We start from the raw sequence: 13,461 nt of genomic DNA, 5'->3' as shown, positions 1-13,461 counted from the left end.
GGCGAGGGAACCGTGGTCGGGCCGTACCACACCCTCGAGGTCAGCTGCGGGAGGCTCCCCCGGTGAACAAAGTTGGACGGGTGCGGAGAGGGACATCGGTTGCTGGTCGACCAAGGGAAGAGATGGCTGGTGGCCCGCAGCAGCCTGGGGCCTGAATCGGGTTCCGCTCACAACAACTGGAGCACGGACTGGACTTGGAAAATGGTGCTAAAACATGGCGCCTCTTGCATGCGAGCTCAGCAAACTATTTCTGTACAATTGCTAATCGGGCTGGTATGGCAATACCCTGCTGGACTGTTTGTAAGAAAATGATATCACTGTGTGTTAGCACTTTGTATGTGTGACAGTAAAGCACCATTTAATATTTTGCTTCTGACTGGTTGCGAATGAGGTCATTGTAAGGCATTTGAAGGGGCAGAGGTGGTTTTTGAGCTCATCAGTGTGTATTTGGTGATCATAGATCACAGAGTCCATTTTTGTGTAGACCGTACCTAACATAATGCGAGTGCCTTACTTGGATCACAGTAATGGAACAGCTTTGGGAGTAAAGCCATTCATGGGTCAGTGATTCTTCTGTTTGGATCCCTTTAACTATATTAGCAAAACGGAAAGATGATATGCGACATATACAACATAGAACAGTATAGCACTGGAATGGGCCCTTAGGCCCACAATGTTTGTGCCGAACATGAGGTTGTTAAACTGATGTCATCTGCTTGTACAAGATCCATATTTCCTCTCTTCTAACGTGGCCTTTACCAAAAGTGGATATCATGGAAAATAATATTCTCACAATTGCCGAGATCAACTTTCGGATGACTTTTTCTGAAGTGTGTGTGTGTCTCTTCTTACACTGGTTGCAATTTTTATGGCAGACTGTTCTTCAGAGTAATTTCTGTGATCCTGTGGCAGGGGTCAGCATTTGTCAGCTGGCATAACGAGTCCAACCTGCACAATGCCTCTGTCCATCTCCACTGCCTGTCACTGCAGCCTAAAATATTTCTGTTCCACATGACTGAACTAAAATATAAAAAGTAGAAACAAGAAGAGCAGATGCTGGTTTATCTTCAGACACAAAAATCCTGGAGTAACTCATGCAGTCAGGCAGCATCCCTGGAGAACATAGCTAGGTGGCGTTTTGGGTCGGCACCCTTCTTTGTCCCAACCCAAAGTCTCACCCGTCTACGTTCTTGAATGGTCTCGAAATGAAATGTTACCTATCCGTGTTTTTTGGGTATCCTGCCTCACCCTCTGAGTTACTCCAGCACTTTGTAAATTTTCTAAAATATGAAAAGGACCATTTACGATAAAAAGCAGGATTATAAATTGCGTAGTAATTGTATTTCATTTAATTAACTTTTCAACAAACATTAGTACTTTATTGTATTGCTTTCCCTGCAGTTCCACTACAAAATTGTAGTGCTCCCCCTCCCTCCACCTCTCATTGCTATAACTAAACTTATTCTAGGCAGATGTTTATGCTGGATGCATGTAACAAGCCTTTGTCCATGAGGAACCTGTTTCCAACTATTCCCACAGGAACGCCAGCCTTGGAAAACCTTCCTCCTTTCTAAAAGAAGTACTTGTAGAAAACAAGAGGTACAATTGGGAGGTGGAGGGGGGAAGGGATCACGAAGAAGGGACCAACAATATTTAAAGGTACTTTTGTAACTTTTTCGGCACCTTGCCCTGTACCATGTATGCAAAAAACAAAGAATTTCACGGTACATGTGACAATAAAGTATCTACCTATTTAAGTAACCTTTCGTTGAAAGGATAGTGTGGGAGTTGAAATCTTTGTGCCTTGTGGGGGAATGGGAGGTGAGGGAGTTAAAGCCTTAATGTAGAAACAAAGAACTACAGATGCTGGTTTCTGCCAAAGGTAGACACAAAGTGCTGGAATAACTCAGCGGGGCAGGCAGCATCTCTGGAGAAAAAGGATGGGTGGCGTTTTGGGTCGGAGACTAGAGAAGGGTCCCAACCAGAAATGGCACCCATCCTTTTTCGCCTGACCAGAGATACTTCAGCACTTTCAGTCACAGTTAGCACAGCTTTGATGAGACGTGCAGGTTTTGATTGCTCTGACCTGCTGCATCCGTGGAACCTGAAACGTGGCATATCAATAACTCCATTCCCAAGCTGTTGTCTGTGACTAGCACAGTAATGCATGTTAGCTCCAGAATCTTGGGCACAGACCAGTGCAGCAGCTTAGGGCACGGCTAGATCAGGCACTGCTCCAAGAGACCAAGACTGGCAAACTGGCATTTGAAAATGGTGCCAACACCTAGAGTATACTGTCTCAGTGGACTATTTCTATACACTTTTCACTAACCAGTGAATGTACATAGGTGAACTGTATGCAAACAAATATAATTTCACTGCACCTGTGTACATGTGAAAATAATGAACCACTAAGTAGAAGTGATGCTCTCTGGACTCAACGTGATCTGCCTGCATTAACATTGTGATGCTCCTTATCATGTGTGTTCAGTCTGACAGAGTTGACAATTTGCTGAGCATTTACAGTGCCTTACATAATGTTTGGGACAAAGACCCATCTTTATTTATTTGCCTCTGACCTCCACAATTTGAGATTTGTGATCGAAAAAATCACGTGGTTAAAGTGCACATTGTCAGATTTTATTAAAAGCCATTTTTGTACATTTTAGTTTCATCATGTATAAATTACATACTTCCCCCATTTCAGGGCACCATAATGTTTGGGACACATGGCTTCACAGGTGTTTGTAATTGCTCAGGTGTGTTTAATTGCCTCCTTAAAGCAGGTATAAGAGAGCTCTCAGCACCTAGTCTTTCCTCCAGTCTTTCCATCACCTTTGGAAACTTTTATTGCTGTTTATCAGCATGAGGACCAAAGTTGTGCCAATGAAAGTCAAAGAAGCCATTATGAGACTGAGAAACAAGAATAAAACTGTTAATTAGCCTAACCTTAGGCTTACCAAAATCAACTGTTTGGAACATCATTAAGAAGAAAGAGAGCACTGGTGAGCTTACTAATCGCAAAGGGACTGGCAGGCCAAGGAAGATCTCCACAACCGATAACAGAAGAATTCTCTTTTTATTAAAGAAAAATCCCAAAACACCTGTCCAACAGATCAGAAACACTCTTGATAAGTCAGGTGTGGATTTGTCAATGACCACTTTCCACAGAAGACTTCATGAACAGAAATACAGAGGATGCACTGCAAGATGCAAACCACTGGTTAGCCGCAAAACTAGGATGGCCAGCTTAGTTTGCTAAGAAGTACTTAAAAGAGCAACCACAGTTCTGGAAAAAGGTCTTGTGGACAGATGAGATGAAAATTAACATATCAGAGTGATGGCAAGAGCAAAGTATGGAGAGAAGTAACTGCCCAAGATCCAAAGTATACCACCTCATCTGTGAAACACGGTGGTGGGGGTGTTATGGCCTGGACATGTGTAGATACTGAAGGTACTGGCTCGCTTATCTTCATTGATGATACAACTGTTGATGGTAGTAGCATAATAAATTCTGAAGTGTATAGAAACATCCTATCTGCTCAAGTTCAAACAAATGCCTCAAATGGCTGGCGGTTAATTCTACAGCAAGACAATGGTCCCAAACATACTACTAAAGCAACAAAAGACTTTTTCAAAACTAAAAAATGGTCAATTCTTTAGTGGCCAAGTCAATCACCCAATCTGAACCCAATTGAGCATGCCTTTTATATGCTGAAGGGAAAACTGATGGGGACTAGCTCCCAAAACAAGCATAAGCTAAAGATGGCTGCAATACAGGCCTGGCAGAGCATCACCAGAGAAGATACCCAGCAACTGGTGATGTCCATGAATCGCAGACATCTAGAGTCATTGCATGCAAAGAATATGCAACAAAATACTAAACATGACTGCTTTCATTTACATTACGTTGCTGTGTCCCAAACATTATGGTGCTCCGAAATGGGGGAACTGTATAAACACAGCTGTAATTGCTACATGGTGAAACCAAAATGTATAAAAATCGCCTTTATTAGAATCTGACAATTTGCACTTTAACCACATGTGACTTTTTTCCTATTACAAATCTCAAATTGTGGAGAACAGACAAATAAATAAATGATGGGTCTTTGTCCCAAACATTATGGAGGGCACTGTATAACATTGCATCCCCTTTCGCATTCTCCTGAAAGACATCTCCTCACTGGACTCCTTTGGGCATTGCAACTTTGTGCAGTTGTACTCTGCTCAACTGACCACAGTACAACTGCACGTAACCCTTCAACTGAACCATCATCACCAACGAGAGAGCGGTCCTGACCTACCATCTACCTCATTGGAGACCCCTGGACTATCTTTAATTGAACTTTATGGGACTTTATCTTGCATTAAACGTTACATCCTTTGTCCTGTATCTATACACTGTGGACGGCATGATTGTAATCGTAGATAGTCTTTCCACTGACTGGATAGCATACAACAAAAACCTTTTCACTGTACCTCAGTACACATGACATCAAACTAAACAAAACCTTTGTATCAGGCCAGAATAATCTTCAAATTACGTAAATCAGAGGTCTGCAGTTGTGATTGTTTCCTAGCTTTGTTCTAGGTCTGCCTTGCTAAAGCTTAGCACTTGGATAATTTGTAATGAGGAAGAATGTAAAGTGAAGGACATGTCAACATCTGCAATAAGAATGTTAACATCTGTACAACACGTTGGTAAGTCCAAATGTAATAAAAAATGAACTGCAGATGCAGGTTGATGGCAAAGGTTGACACAAAATGCTGGAGTAACTCAGCGTGTCAGGCAGCATCTCTGGAGAACATGAATAGGTGGCATTTTGGAGGGAGAAAGCCCACATGTGTTAAGTCCACGTTTGGTGCTCTGAATGGTTCGGATGACCCTGGAAAAGGTGCAAGAAAGATTCCCGAGTCCGTGGGACTTGAGTTATAAGGAGAGGTTGAAAGATTTAACGGAGAACTTACAGGAGTACATAAAATTGAGGGGCATAAAAAGTGAAGATACTTTCCAGGATGGAAAAATCAAATACTACAGGGTATAGCTTTAAGTGAGAGGGGCAAAGTTTAAAGGGGATGTACAGGAGAAGATATTTAACACAGTGGGTGGTGTGTGCCTGTAACGTGCTGCCGGGAATGGTGGTTGGAGGTTGATACAATAGTGGCATTTAAGACTTTGGGATCGGCACATGTACATGCAGAGAATGGAGGGATATGAATTATGTGCAGGCAGATAAGAGTTGGCCTTGGCACCATGGCAAACATTGTGGGCCGAAAGACCTGTTCTTGTGCTGTACTGTTCTATAAATGTTGGTGAATGCACCAGTTTCTACCACCTTCACAGGCAGACTCTTCCAGGGCAGCCATAATGGGTATAGCAGGGGCCTGGCTGAGGCTATCTCTGATCTGACAACCTTTGTCAAGTCGAGTCAAGTTTATTCGTCACATATGCATACGAGGTGTGCAGTGAAATGAAAAGTGGCAATGCTCGCGGATTGTGCAAAAAAACTACAAAACAGAATGGAACATGATCACATATTACATATTTGTGGGAGGAAAAAAAAGAAAAAACAGCAATTTAAAAAAGACACCACACAACAGTAAATTGGTACAACAAGTTAGTCCCTGGTGAGATAGGAGTTTACAGACCTAATGGCCTCTGGGAAGAAACTCCTCATCCTCTCTGTTTTCACAGCATGACAACGGAGGCGTTTGCTTGACCGTAGCAGCTGGAACAGTCTGTTGCTGGGGTGAAAGGGGTCCCCCATGATCTTGTTGGCTCTGGATTTGCACCTTCTGATGTATAGTTCCTGCAGGGAGGCGAGTGTAGTTCCCATAGTGCATTCGGCCGAACGCACTACTCTCTGCAGAGCCTTCTTGCCTGGGCAGAGCAGTTCCCAAACCAAATTGTGATGTTTCCGGACAAGATGCTTTGCACAGCCGCTGAGTAGAAGCACTGGAGGATCCTCAGAGACACTCTGAATTTCCTCAATTGCCTGAGGTGGTAAAGGCACTGCCTTGCCTTACATGATTGTTATAAAGTGATGGCAGCTGCAATGAGCATTTAGTGCACCTGTTTGAACTTACACAAGTCAGGGATGTAATGCAGTTTTATTAAATGGGAATCATTCTTTTTTTTGTTGTTGCGATCCTTCGAAGGAACCCTTTTTTGATGTTTCTATTAGAAGCAGCAACAATTTAAAGCACCAACATAGGGTAAAATACAAACTTCATGCAATGGCGGGAAACCTTAAAAGCTCTGTAATGTGAAACAGGTGAATGAAAGATCATTGTTGAACAATGAGGTAGATGGTAGTTCAACACTGCTCTCTGGTTGTGGTTGGATGATTCAGTTGCCTGATAACAGTTGGGAACTGAATCATCCTATCACAACCTTAGAGCAGTGCTGAACTACTATCTACCTCATTGATGCCCTCAGACTATCCTTGATTGGACTTTGCTGGCTTTACCGTGCACTAAACGGTATTCCCTTATCACGTATCTATACACCTTAAATGGCACGATTTTAATCATATTTTCTCTTTCTGCTGACTGGTTAGCACGCAACAAAAGCTTTTCACTGTATGTCGGCACACTTGCCAATAAACTAAACTGAGCTGGAAAATAAAATAGAACTGAACTGAACATGGGCATTGCCCGCTGCACCAAAGAGGCAGACTTTGTTTCGCAATAATTTATTTAGTGAACGATTGCTACACAATTCATAATATAATAATGAGGAACTGCAGATGCTGGTTTATACCAAAAGTAGACACTAAGTGCTGTAATAACTCAGTGAATCTGGCAGCATGTAGAAACAAAGAACTGCAGATGTTGCAAAGATAGACACAATGTGCTGGAATAGCTCAGTGGATCAGGCAGCATCTCCAGAGAAAAGAATGGGTGACATTTCTGCTCGGGACCATCTCTGGAGAAAATTGATAGGTTGCGTTTCAGGTTGGGTCCCTTCTTCAGACTGAAGGTGTTGGGAACGCTCTAATACATTGTTAGTGGACTCTATTGTAACCTATTACCTTAGGGGTCACTGAGGGGGAGGGAGGGTTCCTCGGGACTGATAAATTAATTCACATAACTTGATTATTAATGTGAGGCCAAGCAATGTGGCAACAGCTGGGAATTTCTGGTTATTATGAATTATTTAGAGTCTTATGATGGATGGATATGATTTTGTAACATAAGATTTCCAGGGACAGTCACATTAATAATATGATCAGAATAAGATCGAAAACTTTTTTAAAATCTGCCTAAGACAAGAAAAGCAATGTTCTACATGTTATTGGAACAAACAGTTGAATTATTATTTTCATAATAATGATGGAGTGATTTTGTTACATCCACATGTTGCTGGATACACAGTATTGCATGCAGCCACATGAACTCTACAATCTAACAATGAGTACTAACTGAAATGTATGTGCAAAATATAGCTCTCCATTTCAGACTGATTTCCAAAAGGACATTTGGGGCATGTTTTTGTTCTAATGTCATTGCAATAAAATCTGACCAAGGGATTCATCTTTGTGTGTGTGGCGTGCACAGCCTAAAGTTGTAAGACACCTTGTTCTGTTTGATCTTCTGTTTGTGCAAGCCAGGTTGATTGCATTCGTCGAAACAGGGTGGACCACATGAAGGTTGCAATCTCCCACTCCCCCAAGGGATTGAAAACAAGCAGGAACTGACTGCCACTTGTAATCCAGTTGGTATCATGATTGCTATAAAGTTAAAGGCAGCTGTGATTGAAATTTTAACTACCTGTTTGGGATGTCAGAGGTATTAATTAACATTGTATTCTCCAATCTTAGGCAACCTCTAACTAACTTCCCTACTACCCCCTTTCCTCCCCCCCCCCCCCTCCCTCCCCCCCCCCCCCTCCCTCCCCCATTTTCTCTACTTTCCTTCTTCCCTCTTCTGAGCCCCACCTGGACCCCCACCGATTTCTCCCCCTTCCCCTCCTGTTGCTTTCCTCCTTCTCGCTTCACAATTCACAACTCTTCAATCCCGTTTTACACCTTCTGCTTTTATGTCTGGCCTTTATTCCAATGAAACACCGTGCCATCACCCAGCTATTACCTGCCACACTTTGTCCTGCCTCTCCCCTCTTCCAGCTTTCTTCACTCCCCCTCCCCCAACTCCCCACTGCAATCAGTCTGAAGAAGGTTCTCGATCGGAAACATCACCTGTCCATGTTCTCCACGATGCTGCCTGACCTGCTGAGTTATGCCAGCACTTTGTGTCCTCTTTTGGTATCATTCTTACAAGAGTTAGAAAATGTAAGTACCAGACCGACTCCACATGATAGAAAACAAAAGTCCAAGCTGATTCTCTGCCCGGCTACTAAAGGAATGCTCGATCTCAGGGCTGTTGAATTTTGGATGAGATGTTTAATTTAGACATTATCTTCATTCAACTGTTTGCTAAAACCCCCTGGCACCATTTTAAAGAAGAGCATGAGAGTTATCCTTGGGATTCTGCCAATGTTTATCCCTCAGCCAGCATTTGAAAGGCAGATTATTGATGTCATGGCCATTATGCTATTTGTGGGAATTAGCTATGCCCACAATTGGCATCTGATTTCCTGAAACAGTCACAACAAGCAGAATATGCACAGTAGTTTGTAATGGTCAATGCATCAAGTATCATATGAATGCAGGTCTTTCTTTATAAAAAATGAACAACAACTTAATTTGATGGAATAGATTCGTAATATTTTTCCTCTTAATATGTCCTGGTGCAAGTTTACATAACAATACTCTACACTAATCTCTATTTTGAGTGTAAATAAATGACTTGCTCTACTGTCCAATAAAAAATCTCCTTTGCTGTACTGTGCAGGAAGTACTGTAGATGCTGGTTTACACCTGAAGACAGACACAAAATGCTGGAGTAACTCAGCGGGACAGGCAGCATCTCTGGAGAGAAACAATTGGGTAACGTTTCAGGTCGAGACCCTTCTTCAGACTGAGAGTCAGGGGAGAGAGAGACTAGAGATATATGGATGGGTAAGGTGTGAAAACGACAGATCAGAGCAGACAAGGAAATGTGGAGAGGATCATTGTCAACTGAAGGAAAGGTGATGAGGCATACAATCAGCAAAATTAATCGGGAAGACAGTGAAACTAATCAGAGAACTAGGGTGGCGGAGGGCGGGAGAGAGAAAGCATGGGTTAGAGAAATCAATACTCACCGCTGGGTTGTAAGCTGCCCAAGTGAAATATGAGGTGCTTTGGTGTACTGTTACCACAAGAGGGTGTACAAGGCTAATATATACCGACCTTCCTGTCTGCTGCTTGATTAACAAGACTGGTTACTGAAAGATTTAGAAGAAACCTACTGTCATAGTTTTCACTGGCTTTCATTAATCATTGGAACTCATTCCCTTTAGATAAAAAAGCTGGAAGCTTGGGGAAATACATAGCTTCATCTCTCGCTATCCAAGGTAGGTATTCCACATCAAGTTACTGTCTGGAAGGATCATACTTAGAATTATAGACACTCAAAGCTGGAGTAACTCAGTGGGACAGGCAGCATCTCTGGAAAGAAGGGTCTCGACCCGAAACGTCACCCATTCCTTCTTTCCAGAGATGCTGCCTGTCCCGTTGAGTTACTCCAGCTTTTTCTGTCTATCTTCGGTTTAAACCAGCATCTGCAGTTCCTTCTAACATACTTAGAATTATTTTCCCTACTGTAACAATTCTTCTTTAATAGCACTTGAAGTGAAGCATTGCATGTCTTCCAGGCATTCATCTAAGAATGACTGCAGATTTATGGATGACGTGTTCTCAGATGCAGAGCTGTAGTTTTGTAAAGCATAGATATCTTGAGAATAGTTTGCAATATACTCTTGAAAATAATTTGCAAATATACCATTTGATAAGATTCTGCATGGTAGGTTGCTCCTGAGCAGAGCAACTGAGGTCCTTGGAGAGCTAGCTGCCTGAATAGAATCAGCTTAGTGGAAGGAAGCAGAGGGTGATACTGGAAGACTGTTGTTCAGACTGAGGCCAGGAGCTGGTGTTGTGCCTCAGGGATTGATGCTGGGCCTGTTGCTGTTTGTGGTTTATATCAACCATTAGGATGAGAACGTAGAAGGCAATGATTCGGAACTTTACAGATTACACTAAAGTGGGTGGTATCATAGAGAAGATGGTTATCAAATATCACGGCAGGAACTTGATCAGTTGGGCAAGTGGGCTGAGGAATGGTCAATATTCAACATTCAATGGAACAATGCCAAGAAGCAGCAAGTGGTGTTTTGGTCTTTGTGACTTCAAATGTCTCTAAAGTTCCAAACACTGTTTAATTTGTGACAAGACATAAACCAAAGTACTTCTCGTTCAGTACATGCTGAAGCTCATCCTTGCATCCACTTTTTCCAACCAACTAGATGATGTGTGAAGGACTATTTTGGGGAACTGTTGCATCAATGCAGAATTTTGATCGGAACTGACCTGCCATTGACCACACTGAAACGGTACAGGTTCCTTATCTTTGGCAAAGGCACCTGGAGAAGTTACAGAATGTTGCTAAATAAGTCTAGGTCATTACACTGGACTATCATTTAAAATGTCAAGATCACAGCTGGTGTTATCTTGTTTGATGGAACTAGGGAAGCAGCCGGTGGAAGGCATTGATTAGATGATAGGTCTCTGTTGCTGAAACTCGACTCCTTTGGCTGGTGTCACCATTACTCAGTGAAATCTGGCATCTGTTTGTGCTGTGGCCAAGATGACGATATTCTAATTTAGTTTAGATATACAGCATGGAAACAGGCCCTTCAGACCACCGTGTCCGTGCCGACCAGTGATCACCCCTTACACAAACACTATCCTACGCACTAGAGACAATTTACAATTTTTACCAAAGCTAATTAACCTGCAAACCTGTACGTCTTTGGAGTGTGGGAGGAAACCGGAGCACCCGGTGAAAACCCACGCGGTTAGAGGGTGGTGAATCTGTGAAATTCATTGCCACAGAAGGCTTTGGAGGCCAAGTCAATGGATATTTTAAGACAGAGATAGATAGATAGTTTCTTGATTAGTACGGGTGTCAGGGGTTATGGGGAGAAAGCAGGAGAATGGGGTTAAGAGGGAAAGATAGATCAGCCATGATTGAATGGCAGAGTAGACGATGGGCCGAGTGGCCTAATTCTGCTCCTATCACATGAATTTATGAACATTACCCGATTTATTCCTCTCATGATTTTGTGCACCTCTATAAGATCACCCCCCATTAATATCATTTAAATTAATCCAATTAAGAATCATAACATAAGTATGATTCTTTGAAATCTTTGGTACTAAGAGATCTTAATTTTATTCTGTTGCTATGTCCAGTTGCTCTTTTTCTCTCTATAGTCTAAAGTAAAGGCCCTTGGCCCCAATGAGTCCAAGCTGACCAGGAATCACCCGAACACTAGATCTATCCTACACACTTGGGATAATTTACTTTACCTTTACTTTAGACTTTAGAGAGAAAAAGAGTAACTGGACATAGTAACAGAAGCCAATTAACCTACAAACCTGTACGTCATTGGAGTGAGTGAGGAAACTGGATCACCCAGAGAAAACCTACGTGGTCATGTAAGTCAGCAACTCTACCGCTGCGCCACCGTCACCCATACTTGTACATTAGTGTCTGATGGAGTTTTGTCACTTACGTCAGCGAATGGCGTCTGCCACGTAAAACTATGCTCGTAGGTCATCAAATAACTAATTAGTGACATTATTAGAAGGGGTAGGTGAGGAAGTGATTTCTACAAGAATGGAACTGATCAAATGCCTGCTGGCAAGCAATGAGTGAACCATGCATGTGGACTTTGGGAAGACAAGCAATTTAATGTCCCAGCCAGGCAGGTCTTTAAAAGGACTAACAACCAAATCCACTTGTCAGGCTAGTAACAATGCTCCTGTCATTCTTCCCTTTGGACCGACTGAGTAATAGTATTTGTATTAATACCAATAGTCACTTGTATTACTGCACATATTACTGCAGGGCGGCAGTGGCACAGCGCCAGAGTCTCAGGTTTGATCATGACGACGGGTGCTGTCAGTATGGAGTTTGAATGTTTTCCCTGTGACCGCATGGGTTTCCCCTGGGTGCTGCGGTTTCCTCCCACACTCCAAACATGTACAGGTTTGTAGATTAATTGGCTTCTGTAAAATTGTCCCCAGTGTGTAGGATAGAACTAATGTGAGCGGGTGATCTTTGGTTGGCACGGACTCAGTGGGCCGAAGGGTCTGTTTCCATGCTGTATCTCCAGACATATGGAACCCTTAAGTTTATACGTGTAAGAAAGAACTGCAAATGCTGGTTTTGACCGAAGATAGACACAAAAAGCTGGAGTAACTCAGCGGGACAGGCAGCATCTCTGGAGATAAGGAATGGGTGACGTTTTGGGTCGAGACCCTTCTTCAGATAGTGCCTATCCTTAAGTTTATACCTCGGGTTCTGCAGCGGTATTTCTGTCTCAGCCCTATTAACACTGATCCAAGGTAGATCATGGATATTTTTTGAACAGAAAACTAACGTTGGTATTGAAAATCTGAAAGTACTGCATATAATCAGTTCAAGATGTCTTAGGATCTTTGAAATATTTTTCTAGACAAATGTATTCAGCTTTTCAAGCACAAGACAATTTAATTGATAGCTGTCACGATGAAATAAATTGTAATTAATTGCTTAAAGATAATGGATTTTTTTCAGTGTCCAGTCTATTTTATTGAGTGACTACCAATTTTCAGCTTTTGAATAATTTATTATTCCTCCATCTGAAGCTCGGTGAAATCGATATGAATATTCTGTTCCAGTTTCTGGCACAGTTCCAATGCAATGGAAACTGTCTTATCCCAGGCTGTTCACAACTTTAAATTCACACCTATTTCAAGATATGTCAAGTACTGAAGATAACATATGATAACCAAGCACTGGTTCTAGTCGCTCGCACCAGTAAAGAGAAGATACATAAGATACAGCTCTTCGTACATAAATAACTCTTTAAACCAATCATAATATAATAAATGGCAATTGTATTTGTCCAGGGCAAGATAATCTTTAGACTTTAGAGATACAGCACGGAAACAGGCCCTTCGGCCCACCAAGTCCACGCCGACCAGCGATCACACAGTACACTAGCACTATCCTACACAATAGGGACAATTTACATTTTTTTTAACCAAAGCCAGTTAACGTACAAACCTGTACGTCTTTGGAGTGAGGGAGGAAACCCATGCGGTCACAGGGAAAACATACAAAATCCTCGCAGACAGCACCCGTAGTCAGGATCGAACCCGGGTCTCTGGCGCTGTAAGGCAGCAACTGTACCACTGCGTCACTGTGCCGCCCACAATCTGTTGGGTCCCGACCCGAAACGTCACCTATTCATGTTCTTCAAAGATGCTGCCTGACCCCGGTGAGTCTTTGTCTTTTTTAGGATAATCTGTT

General features: G+C 42.4%; 1 long non-coding RNA gene across 1 annotated transcript; it reads right to left on the bottom strand.

Moving 5' to 3' along the window:
• Window positions 1–701: 701 nt before the first annotated feature.
• On the bottom strand, window positions 702–13,183 carry LOC116976928. Its single transcript, XR_004413074.1, has 3 exons — window positions 12,919–13,183; window positions 10,908–10,909; window positions 702–712 (listed from the first exon to the last, which is right to left on the bottom strand). It is a non-coding gene; the product is annotated as an uncharacterized LOC116976928 (long non-coding RNA).
• Window positions 13,184–13,461: the final 278 nt, after the last annotated feature.

This window comes from Amblyraja radiata, chromosome 9, assembly GCF_010909765.2.
Source record: "Amblyraja radiata isolate CabotCenter1 chromosome 9, sAmbRad1.1.pri, whole genome shotgun sequence".
In the NCBI taxonomy this organism is placed as follows: domain Eukaryota; kingdom Metazoa; phylum Chordata; class Chondrichthyes; order Rajiformes; family Rajidae; genus Amblyraja; species Amblyraja radiata.
Note: the sequence above shows the minus strand (reverse complement) of the source record. Positions and strands in the feature narration are given on the sequence as shown.